Raw genomic sequence first — 13007 nt, forward strand, 5'->3', positions numbered from 1 at the left:
TCATAGGAAAAAAAAGTTTCTCTGCAACTACCCCCACCCCCACCCCCCACAGGGCAGCATCCTTTGCATGTGTGGGGCAAGATGGGCTGTGTTCCCTGCCTTTTCCCTCCTCATCCTAAGGAGTTCAGCCACATCCACGCAGTATTACCCAGGCTAGTGGACAGCTGACTCTCAAACTAGTGCTGTTAAGTGTTAATAGTTATTTCTCCAGTCTTGTTGAGATGGTATTATGCTGTCGTTGCTGCTGGAATTACTATCAGTACAGACTGAAGGGAGAATCGAGGGACACAAGACGGCTCGGCAGATGATTACTGAAAATTGGGAAGTGGTGTTAACCATGGAAAAAATGAGTGTATTTGAGAATCGCTAATAAAACAGATAGCTGAACATAGTGATAGTTTCCATGACTTACACCAGGGCTAGATTTAAAAGCTGGCACTAAAGAACATTTCTTCTTAACAGTCTTACAAACTCTTTCTTTGCCCATGTATGCTGCTCAAGAGTGCCTGGTATGACACAGACCAAAGGACTTCCCACCCCAGGACGAATTCAGTTTGTTTTGTTTGTTTGTTTTTTTGTTTTTTTTTTTTACTCACAATCCCTTTCAACAATTACCCTCTCTCAAAAAATGGCAGATTCATCTTTGGCCTTCTTCCTTGCTCCTGCCTGGGGAATATTTGGCCAGCCCTCGGAAAAAGAGTCCAGTTTCAGAGCAGCCGAAAGTACAAAACAATTACAGCAAGAGCCATGCAGCTAGCCCTTCATGTAAAAATCGTGTCCTTCTGCTGATAATGTTAGAATCACCGCAACAGCCTCTCCAAACCCACAGAAAGTACTTCCCTTTCGTGCTGATGCTTCTCTGTGTGCAGGAGGAAGGACGGTCTTGTGGCTCACACAGACTTGGCTGTCAGCATGTGTGGCTTCTATTCCTGGTGGTCACCGACTTCTCTTGTGACTTTGGGAGAGTTACCTAACTTCTCCATCCACCAAAATATCTGTCTGCTATACAACATAACAATATAATTAAATTGTGCCCTTTAATGTAAATACTATTGGAAAACTTAATGGCTTGGGATAGATGGAAAGCAGTGTAAGAGTTCAAAATGTTATTATTTTCATGGTGGTATTATTTGGTGGCATTTTAGTTCTCCTCACAGAGCAAAATTTTCATCAGACGTGTAGTGCCTTTATTTCTGAATATTATCTACAGTGTGAAGTCACAGAGAGATAACCATTTAACATACCTATTTTCTATTGCCTAAGGGAGGGATGTGGCAGACACAACCAAAGGAAGCACGTCTCAAACACACTCCTGCTTCACCTTCATAGTTAAGGTAATTTCAAGAAAAAAGATAACAATGTCATTCATATGTGTTTCTTGTAAACCCCTCTCCAGGCAACTGCTGTCAGACAAATAGTCCATATCAAACAATTACTGAAAGTTTTCGATGTCTGGCTCATTTAATTCTAATAGACGTATCTCAAGATACCACCAGCACTGTGCAGTGTAATAACATGCCTTAGCTAAGTGACACAAGTTACATGGCTCAAATGAAGGAGCAGCTGTGTTGGTACACACACCTTTACTCCTAATTCCCAATGATAGCATTGACTTTGACAGCAGGCCAACCGATGTGCAGAGCCTTTGTGATGTGCTTACCTGGAAAGCTGGATGGAAAAATTATGCACAAGGACATGGCACGCTGGCTACATTTTTAAATATTGTCTGCAGGTTGGAACAATTGTTTTAAGAAAAGTTTGAATTCCACAGATTGACAGAGGCATCAGGGAGGCTTCCACTGAGAGTCCTCAAATCCTATGTATTTGATACAAAGCCAAAGGCAGCTGCTATGTGAACCAGGAGTAAATAAATTTCTCTAATCTTGGCATTAAAGAAAGAAAAAAATAATGTTACTTTAATAATCAGTCAACCTTGAATTGTAATTTGCAATTAAATTCAGGTCTCCTGCTCATATCCTAACTTAATAGAACAAATTTCAGGTGGCTCACCCGAACCTAGAGATGGAAATAAGCTCCGTCTGAAACACAGAAGTTTTGGTGGTTTCATTTTGTTTGGGTTTTGTTTTGTTTTGAGAGAGAGAAAATGTTAGAAATCTAATTCCTTTTCCTTATGTCATCCTCTTTTCTCTTCCAGCCCTAGTTTAAGGGCTGCCCTAACAATGCTAGATGTGACATCACCCTAAAGAATTGCAGAGGTTTTTTTGTTTGGTTTTTTTTTTTTCATAAAAAGTACTGTATTGATCACCATTATCTATGACTTGCCTCCAGTTTCCAAAATAGTTCATACTAAATTAAGCTATTAAGCAGTGTATTACAGGTTTGTTTTCACATTTTAATTTTTCGGATAGAAGCAAGGTGGAATTGCCATCTAAAACATTCTGCTGCCTTGCATTATTCCAGATTTTCTACTGAAATTATTCCAGATCTGTTGCAAATATAGTCATTCTGGGTTTGTTCATGGAGCTACTATGCAAAACTTTTGCACCTGCAAGCCCACCATGCACAGAATTATCTGGAAGTCCCATGTGCACTACTAGCATGAGTATGCTGGGTGTGCAGAAGGTTAACAGGTTTTGTGATCCATACTACCATCACTAAATACTGATGGAATTAGAGTAAATCTCCCAAGTACGAACAAGCTACTGAGGTCAGTTTCTCTGAAATTGTAACACAATTACAATGTTATTTTGTTATTCAGTATTTCCTGAGTAATAGCAAGCGTGCACACAGTTTTGTATTTCCTTCCACACTAAGAGAGGAAAGGCAAGTTGAACTGTCATGTTGTGTGGCTGAAAATACAGACTATGTAAAAATTAAGTTCATTCTCACCCAAACTGGTACTAACAGCATTGCTTTCAAGCTAGTCACTCCCTCCAGCGAAAACTTCTTTGTTCAACGTATGACCATTTGCTGCAGCACAATGTCAAAAAGTCAGCTCTGTGCAGAAAGATTATGGAAGTTGTTAATGGAATAATTCTGTTGATTTCTACTTTCTAAGCTTCCAGAAGCTCCAATAATAAATATGGAGACTAGAAGAGAAAACCAGCTTTCAGAAATTATTTCAATGCAACAATATGAGCTATTGTTACTAATGAAGGAGAAGAGTTGTTTTCATGACGCAATTTGAGATGTTACTGTGGCCTTCCTTATGTGGAGGTCAACCTGAAAATCAGAACCAGAAGCAATTAATCTACTTTTCCCCCCACATGCATTAAAATCCTATTCATTGACACTTGTTTTTCTCATTCCCTCACTCCAGAACATCACGTATTCTGTGTAGAGCATGATCACACAAAGCTGCTGCGTGTTATCCCACCCAATCTGTAAGCTCATTAATACTGTCCTGAGGGAAACACTTTGTTCTAACTCTTCATTCTCTCTTTTTATCATTTGAGAAACTTCCCAGTAAGTGTCAGACTCCTGCTGTTTACTGATGAAATGCACCATCAAAGAAAGTATTGAAAGTGTGATCAAGTGGGAGTTGTTCAAGCTGCTCTTCTTTACCTTACCACTACAGCTACTAAAACCCTACAAATTAGAAACCAAAAACTCAGTTACTGTGAACGGAAATGAACAAAATATATCTCCTACTTTATATCCAGCTAAGCAAAACCAAAAGCAAAAAGCTCCCCCTATTACAAAGGTACAGTACAGTCACGGGCATATAGCAGGGAGGGAGAATGGGGTTTCGGCTGGACACTTTCAAGGAGTGCAACTGAATAATTAGATGTAAGGAGTGCATTTGAATGCTGCCTGAGAACCTTCTGATTTTGTGCTTGAAGTTCTCAATAACTAAGAATTGCATTAATTAACACCTGAGGGAATATTCATGCATTTTTCATATACAAACCCAATCTGCATGCAGAAACCATCCAGACTTTCGATCTGAGCAGACAATCTGAAGAGAAAGGACTTTTCAGCCCATGGATTTGTCCCAAGGGTGAGCATACTGTAGGCACTGGTGAAAAGGAGTTTTAGTTGAGTTAGGTTAAGTTGCTTCATAAGGCCAGTGCCTACTGGAGGACAAATAGCGTGCTGAACACATTCCGCTTTAGTGCTTGAAATCTTTTCCAAAGGTCCCTTGTAAGTTTTAAAACACAGTACATGAAAATTGCCTTTTTCACTAGAAAGGGAAAACATCTGACACTCTTAGGAAATAAGCTATTAGAAATTAACAGGAGATAAGCAGTCTGAAGTCAAATATTGAAACATCTGTATGTACACAAATACAAGAGAAAGGCTGCTTTGGTCTTTCAGCTTTGATATCTGCTGGCAGACATTCATTTTCTATCTCTTTTTTTGTTTTTTTTTTTTTGTTTGTTTGTTTTCTGAACATTTTTTAAAGGAGATTGCCTATGGAACCATATAGAACATAAGCATAAGACCTTATTCAAAACACCCCAAATTTTTACATCTTTTCTTTGCATCTCTGTTGCAGGTTTTAAGTTTTTCAACTAAGGGTTTAAAACCTTAAACTTTACTGTTTACATTTAGGTACTTATACACAACTGCAAGCTGAGGTTCAACAACATATGCTGTAAGTTTAATCCTGAACACTGAAAATTTCCTTGCTTTGCTAGCTTAAAGACAATTTAATGCAATATTTATTACCAACTTAAACCTTGAAACCTCTTTGAAGCTGAACTACACTTGTGCTTAATTCTATAATCAGATGACGATGAATCAAAATATGCAATCTCTAAAAGTGGAAAACACACTTTCTGGCAGATCAAACACCTTTAAAAGTATAACCGACAAAAAGTAAAATTCCCTTACAAACGGTTTCTCTTATTTTGTACTGGATTGATCACTGTATAAGTACATGCACCAACCCCTGCTGTTAAGCACAAATACAAGAACACTTTGATCCCGTATAAGCAATTTCACATATGGCTCAAGAAACCAGGAGAGCAGCATCTGTCTAATGTAGCAGCCTGCACTGGTGGATAAACCTCTTCAAGAATACAGGATAACGACCCTTATTCCCATGCTGGCTATTCATGCTGTAAAGTCTTCCTGCATGCTCTGAAGCAGGTTCTTGAACTTCAGCCTACAGTAAACAGTGGTAACTGTGAGGAAGCAGCTCATGCTCTAGCCCTGTTCCCACCCCGGTGTCTTGCCGGACGCTCTGGGACAGCACTCCTGTGGGCAGTTTGGAGCATGGAGGAACGCTCTTCACGTGACATCCTCTCCCTAAGGAAGCACTCGAAAAATTTCACACAAGCAGCTGAAAGCCATCAAGACACTAAGGATTTCAAAACCGAAGCATACTTAGAAAGGACTCTAGAAGTAACTTTCTACCCTCTGGAAAGCAACTTCCAGACAGAACCACTGGGGTGAAGCCCTCACCTGTGTGAGCCCATGAGTGTGACTGAAAGGCTTTTGTTGAGTTTTGGCCATTTTTTAAGTAAGCACATACCAACAGTTGCATTATAAAACCCTTGAGTGTTTATATTTCAAGTATTAATAAGATATACTTGAAAGTTAAACAAAAAGCCTGTAATTACAAGTTTCAAGCAGTTCCACAGAGCAACAACTTCTGGGGATAGAGGTGCCTAGAGCATTGGCTTCTTACCACGCAGCTTTCATGGCAGACTCCAGCCCTAGTATCTTTACATGGAGCAAACCACATGAAAGTCACCTTCTGGCATCTGGGAAATTTCCAGAACTTTCAGGATCTGAAATGTTATTTGATTTCTTTCTTATATCACAATGGAAAATTAAGGGAGATGAATGTACAGAATTACTAAAAAATAATTTACATATTTTTTTGGGGGGAGGGCTTAATATTAGCATTTGACTAACAAGAATGAAATATCCAATTATTGACTGAAAGTTTCTCATGAGACGTGACGGCGGTGGGCCCGGAAAACCAGATTTCAGCCCGAGATGCTGATTTGGGCCTTTACACCAGCCTGCATCCTTCATGTAGGCTCTGGCCCCTGCAGCGCAGGCACCTCTGGTGCTCGAACTCACACAGAAAACTGAAATAGAATCAACTTTCTGGTGACAAAATACATTGTCATGCTGCCCGCTAAAGGGCAATTAAAAAATCTTTCGTCTTTGCGGTTGTTTCAGTCCTAAATGACCTGCAGCAGTAAAGGGCTGCCTGTGGTACATGTTGCAACAGATTTGATTTAATCTATTTTTAAACAGTGCCTTCAACCCCATAGCAATCCCTCGGGGAGGTTTCTGCACTGTCAGGGAAAAATTTTCGACCTTCGGCCTCGCGTTTCATTTGCCTGCTGCGATGCCACCCGCGCGGCCCCGGCCGCTCCCCCCGCGCTGCCGCAGCCCCGGCGCGGCCCACCGCGGCGCCCCCGCCGCCCCCAGCCGGCACCGCCCGCCATCTTCCCGCCCCTCCCGCCGGGGCTCCCCCCCTTCCCGCCTCCCGCAGGGCAGGTGGCCCGCCCGGCCCGCCCCGCAGCGCCCCCTGCTGGGCCGTCCCCGCCCCCGGGAGCGCGAAAAACCAGCGGGAAAACAAGCAAAAAAAGCCGGGGAGCGGCGGCCGGCGGCGCTGCCTCGGCACGGGGAGGCTCCTGCCCTGTGGCAAATAAGGAATATTATTACTGTGAACGCGCAGAGCGGAACGAGGCCTCTCGGTCCACACATATGCTCCGGGGGCAGAGAGAAGCACAGAATCGTGGAATCATTTAGGTCGGAAAAGACCTTTGGGAACATCAAATCCATTTACTAAACCACGTCCCCAGGCACTGCACCTACGTGTTTTTAAAAGCCTCCAGGGTTGGCGATTCCACCACTTCTCTGCACAGCCTGTTCCGACGCTTGATAATCCTTTTGGTGAAGAATTTTTTCCTAATATCCAATCTAAACCTCCCCTGGCACAACTGGAGGACGCTCTTGTCCTGTCCCTCTTGTCCTGTCTCTTGTTATCTGAGAGACCGACCCCCACCTGCCCACAGCCCCCTGCCAGGCAGCTGTAGAGAGCAGTAAGATCCCCCAGGTCTCCTCCTGACTAAACAACCCCACTTCCATCAGCTGCTCCTCATCAGACTTGTGCTCCAGACCCTGCACCAGCCTTGTTGAACTTCTCCGGACGTGCTCCAGCCTCTCCATGTCCCTCCTGCAGTGAGGGACCCACAACTGAACACGGGATTTGAGGTGCAGCCTCACCAGTGCCGAGCACAGGGGGGCGGTCGCTGCCCCAGCCCTGCTGGCCACACTGGTTTGGTACTTACAGGGAGAAGACAGAAGATCAAGTAACCAAAATATTTTAAATAATTAGGGTCTGTAGTTTTGTGCTTTGGTTTTCCTTTAAAAGCAAAACTTACTACGGCATCTCAGTGGGCTCAGCATTCTTCAAGAGACAGAAAGAGATGTACACAATCAGCTTGCAGTGTTAGAGATTGCTATATTTAAAAATAAACTAGGAGAAACGGATAAAAACAATAATAAAGCAGGAAGCCAAATTTCTTTTCAGAGATGAAAGGCTAACTGTAAGATCAATATGAATCTACCCCAGCAAGCAACTTTGGCAATCAACATTTGTTAGAATACGATTGTTTTCCTGCTCCTGTCAGGTTTCTTTTCACACTGCACTATTACTCAAGCACTGAACTAACTGAGAATCTCTGCAGATAAATTTTGCATTGCTTTAACAAGTGTTGTTCTAGGCCGAGGTCCTAATTTTTAATCAGATTATTATTTATATCATAGCACAAGCCCAGGCTACACAGTGAACCATCACAGCGCGATGGCAGTCCCAGAAAGCTCAGCACCTACCAGGCAAGAAAGTACAAGGCCTGGAGATACCAAGAAAGGACATATGTAACATCAATAGCAGAACCAAGATGAAAATCTCCATCTGCCACTCTCCTATCTACAGGACCACAGTTTCCTTACAAAATGTCATACTGTGGAAGTGATGAGCGCCGTTAGATTACAGCCCAGCAAATGCCTCACAGCAAGGTATGGACATTAAGTACGAATCTGCAGGAACAAGTGAGAATACTGAGTAAACCTTCTCCTCTATCCCTTTTTTCTCTAGGGTAGAGGAAGCACAGAAGGCTGGAGAAGAAAACTAAAACCAGATACTCCTTAAGGGACTAGTGAGCAATATTCGATGTCTAAGCCAAAATAACTTCAAGGGGATGGCAGTGTCATGACTGATTCGGAAGTGCTCCTACTCCAGCTCCAATTCCCTGTAGAGAAATGCAACACCACGCTTGCATCTTTTTATCTGCTGCACAGAAACCAATTTTCGGCCAAGCTCTGGCTGACTGGTAAAACCAAAATTAAACATTTACACACCAGAGGGATCAGATGTGTGTGCTGGATGGGTTTACAAGCAGAGCGCCCATTATTGCTGCCATCCCAGAAACAGAAGGCTTTGTGTGAGCAAGTCAAGAAGTTTTGGGGAACCCAGGAGTTTTCCAGCCACATAGCACCACCTTTTCCTAACCTGTAAAGAGTAATATCATCTCGTTCATAACAGAAGTAGCGAACTGTGGCGACAGATGAGTCAGAATTCTATATCCTTCCTCATCACTGTCAGAATTTACAATTACATTTCATTCTTTCTTCGCTAGTGAAACCTTTGCAAAATCTGTCCAGCTAGAGAGAAATAACAAGCTACAAAGTTGGGAAAGGAATTCTAAAATGTAGCTCTTCCCTATATATGCAGGCAACCTTTCAGCTGACAGTAGAAACATTTACATCTGAGATCCATCCAAAATGTGAATTGCTAGCTTTAGTATTTATGGGACAGAGGTGACACTTTTTATATGCATCTGTTTTCAGAAGGATGGCTCCAGAGATACTACCAGGATTGAGACAGTAATCTGTACCACCAAGATTATTAAGGAATCTTGTTTGCAAACCAAGTCCTATTAAACATCCCTGCCGTAACCTGGCCTCTGAACTTCTCCTTTAGTAAATTATTGTCAGGCCCAAATTATTTGAAAGGTTTGCTTAGCGTTTTTACACTGGAAGAGGCAGGACAGAGATAAGGCACACACTGCAGTAACCTGATGAAGCTATTTGGCCTACAATTATCAGAGGATGAGCTAAGAGTGGCGACTTTAAAATCCATGAAACTACGTGCTATGTTAACCTAGTAGGTGCCCAGCTAGAGCCATGCAAATATACACAAATCCGCAGTAAAAGAAGTATCAACGCAACACAGGGAACAGCTGGAAGAGGCAGAGGCGATTGTATCTACACAGCAAGCCAGTTAAAGGTGAGGGATTTGTTTAAGTAGGGAAAGGTAAAACGGCCCCTTTGCGAGCCCGTATCACACATTATGATATCAAAGAATGGGGGAGGCTGCAGGAACATGCCATCACAGAGAGCCTTTGCTAGCAGTTACAGCAATTCAATAGTTCCCATAGCAAAGTGTTATTTGAACCCTGCCCAAGCATATCTCTACTTTCCAAAAATAACTAAAGATACTGAAAAGAGCAAAGCAATATCCAAGGACTGAACGTGGAAGTCAAGGTGCTAAGCACAAACGCGTATAAAATTAGAGACGTTTGGAGAAAGCTGGGCCTGCACAAACTGGCCAGCTGCTACTGATGGTAGACGCAAAATATTTCTTCACAGAGTACAACGAACATACACAAACAACCTACTCAACTTCCAGATCTCCCAAGGGAGCTGACAAGGTTCACCCTGACTGGGAATTTTGCCTTCGGGACACAGCCTGGTCTAGGGGGAGGCAAAACTCATGATGATCACCAACTTGTCCAATATCCTCCAATATACTGAAGGAAGTGTATTTGGTTCCACAGCAGGAAAGGCACAAGCCTAATTCCTACAAAAAAACAGATTCAGATTATCAGATTAGGATGGGCATGGAGGATAAGGAGCCTGGAGGTGCATCGAACACACAGTTAGGTTGCAGGGTAAACAGAAGGGCCTTTGGTAAGGAGCCCAAAGGTAGAAATGAATGCTGCAGTGCTGGAGCTAGCCTGACAATGTTCACACTGGCTCAGCTTGGAAGTACGTAACAGCTGTGTCCACAAAACAAACCAGTGGCTGCACCACCACATAGTGGGGAAATCTGTAACATTTAGTGAGCAACCATGAGAAACTGCGCTCAGTTAAATGGAGTTTTAACACTGTGAAATACAAACGTGGTGCTCTCAGTGCAGACCTTGATACCAGCATAATTAAGAAATATTGAAACAATAATATTTTCACTCCTCAAGAAAAATCAGAAAGTCAGGTGAGTTTCCTACCAACCATTTTGTAGTAGTATGCAAGTAAGAATGGTTAAAGAACCTTTATCCTCCATGCGAGTGTATCTTACTGAGAAACTAAAGGAAGTTGACACAAAAATCATTTTATGAAAGCAAAAAGAAATAACACTACAGAGACTCTTTCTTCTATTTCAAATGGTCTTCACTAAAACTAAAAATAGCTATGTCAATTGATACGCCGTATAGATTTTTTTCAGTAGCGTACCCAAAGCAAGAGATGACAATTCTTGCTTTGTATAATTCACACCTGAGTGCCTTGCTCCCACACATTGTGTTAGGTCACACTGCCACAATCACTACTAAACATACGGCTCAGCTGGGTTTATCCTGCACTGTTATAAACTGGTTTTCCTTTGCTGTAAAGATAACGCCAAGGGATGAACTCAAATGCTCAGCCTAGAAAAGCCATTCCCCCGTACAAATCGGAATCACAACATGACAGTAGATGGCACTGCTCGAATTCAAGCTGAGTCCGCACATTTCCTCCAGGACCATGACAGAGGGGCTGTTAAGGCTCACCAGAGACTGGTTCGTGAGTGAATAACGACTAAAAAACATCCCGCATTTGCTTCAGAGGGCAAGAAAGACAGCAAGCAACTTCCATATCAGTGCATTAGCAAGAGCTAAGCTACAGGTCAAATAGGTCAGCAAAAGGCTTAGTTTAAGATGGCAGGAGTACCCATTCAGAAGTTTATCTACCATACTCCAACCTTCCAACTTCGTGGTTTTTTGCCTACACCTACTGCAATGAGATAGATACTAGATATTCTGCCTTACATGAGCCTACAGCAGACAAAAACATTCTGGATTTTAGTTTCAGTACTACTGGCACTTTATTTAAGCAAACCTATTGGCTACTTCTCAATCCCACACTTTCAGCTTGCAGAAGAAGGTCTGCAGGGACAGCAGTTTCACTGCTTTCAGGAGTATTCAATTAAAAGACCGTTCTGGAAGCTGCTCCAGCTTATGAAATTCTTCTTTACTGCAGAAAAGCAATGCACAAGCTTGCTGCAAAAAAGGAAAGGTTTTATACATACCTATCTATCTATATGTATGTGAATATGCATGTATGCATATACACACTATGGGTGGGTTTATACACCTATATGTTACTGTCCTGGTATCAACTGGAATAGTTATTTTTTCTTCTTAGTAGGTGGTGCAGTGCTGTGTTTTGGATTTAGTACGAGAATAATGTTGATAACACACTGATGTTTTCAGCATAAACACCACTTAGCAACAACTAAGTCAAGGACTTACCAGTTTTTCAGGCCCTGCCAGTCAGAGGGCTGGAGGGGCACAAGAAACTGGGAGGGGACATGGCCAGGACAGCTGACCCAGGCGGCCAAAGGAATAATCCATACCATTGAATGTCATGCTGAGTATATAAAGCTGGGGGAGAAAGAAGGAAGAGGGAGATGTTCAGAGCAACGGCGTTTGTCTTCCCAAGTAACCATCCCCCATGCTGCAGCCCTGCTTTCCTGGAGATGGCTGAGCACCTGCCTGCCGATGGGAAGCGGTGAATGAATCCTTTGTTTTGCTTTGCTTGTGCATGGCTTTTGCTTTACCTATTCAACTGTCTTTATCTCAACCCACAAGTTTTCTCGCTTTTAGTCTTCTAATTCTCTCCCTCATCCCAACGTGGTGGAGGGCGAACCAGCCAGCTGCATGGTGCTTAGTTGCTGGCTGCCGGCTGGGGTTAAACCACAAGTACATATTAGACTCCTTATTAATCCTTTAGCAAAACAGATTCACAGTCTAAGAGCTTAGGTGCACAATACTCACACATTTAGTTAGTTGCCAGAACACAAATAATATTTAGTCTGGATTGCACAAATATATCCAAAGTACTTTTTCTACCCTTTTTCAGACACCAGGATGGCTTAGAAGCTACACATAATTCACACAGCAAGACTGCCAATATTACAAAAATCATTCTGTGTTGAATACCCAGTTCTCACCAATTACGTTCACCACAACATACAGTTTAGATCACTATCTTGTTTTAATGTAAGCCTTAAAAGCCATCCGTAAGACCATCCAGACATCAGAAGTGGAAGCATTTAAAAACCACAGTTCCTTACATGGCAAATAGCCTGCAGGTTAAGACATCTTTGGTATTTTAGTAGTTTATGTGTAGCAGCATCACATACTCAATGCACTTCTTGCCCATACCATATCTAAACTTCAAATATTAGAAGGGAAATAAAGATGCCAATACGTTCTGCCACATACCAACAAGTGCAGCTCACTCCGAGGTCTGAAAGAGACAGTAAAGAACAGAAGGCACCTCAGCCAGGGCCTCTGAAGGCTAATCAGGGTCCCAGGCAGGTCCACAGCCAGCCTCACCTGGGTAGTGCAGCAGCACCCATGTTCGGTGTTCTTTTGCAGAAAGGAAAGCTGCCAAGCGGGTTTCAGTACACAGCGTTCACGGTGGCGTTTCCACTAGCAGGTGTGCAAGACTGCTTGGGCCTGGGCTGGTGCCATTGTGAGGAATGGCACTGCTGCGGCGGGCGTACGCTGCCAGGAAGCCCATCACAGTCAAGAGGGAAAGGCGCACATTGGCAGTGCTATTTTAAATTCCAAGCCATTTCTGCAGTGTTTTCCAGTGTTAATGTTACTGAATAGTAGTCATGCCCTACATACCTTGAAGGGAAAACAAGTAAGCTTTTCCTTTACCCTTCTGGGCCTCATAGGTATAGGTCTATGCTCAGGAAAAATCATTTGCTCAGGGAACACCCAAGAAAAGCGAAGATTTGTTGGGGA

Source organism: Falco biarmicus, chromosome 11 (assembly GCF_023638135.1).
Source record: "Falco biarmicus isolate bFalBia1 chromosome 11, bFalBia1.pri, whole genome shotgun sequence".
Lineage (NCBI taxonomy): Eukaryota > Metazoa > Chordata > Aves > Falconiformes > Falconidae > Falco > Falco biarmicus.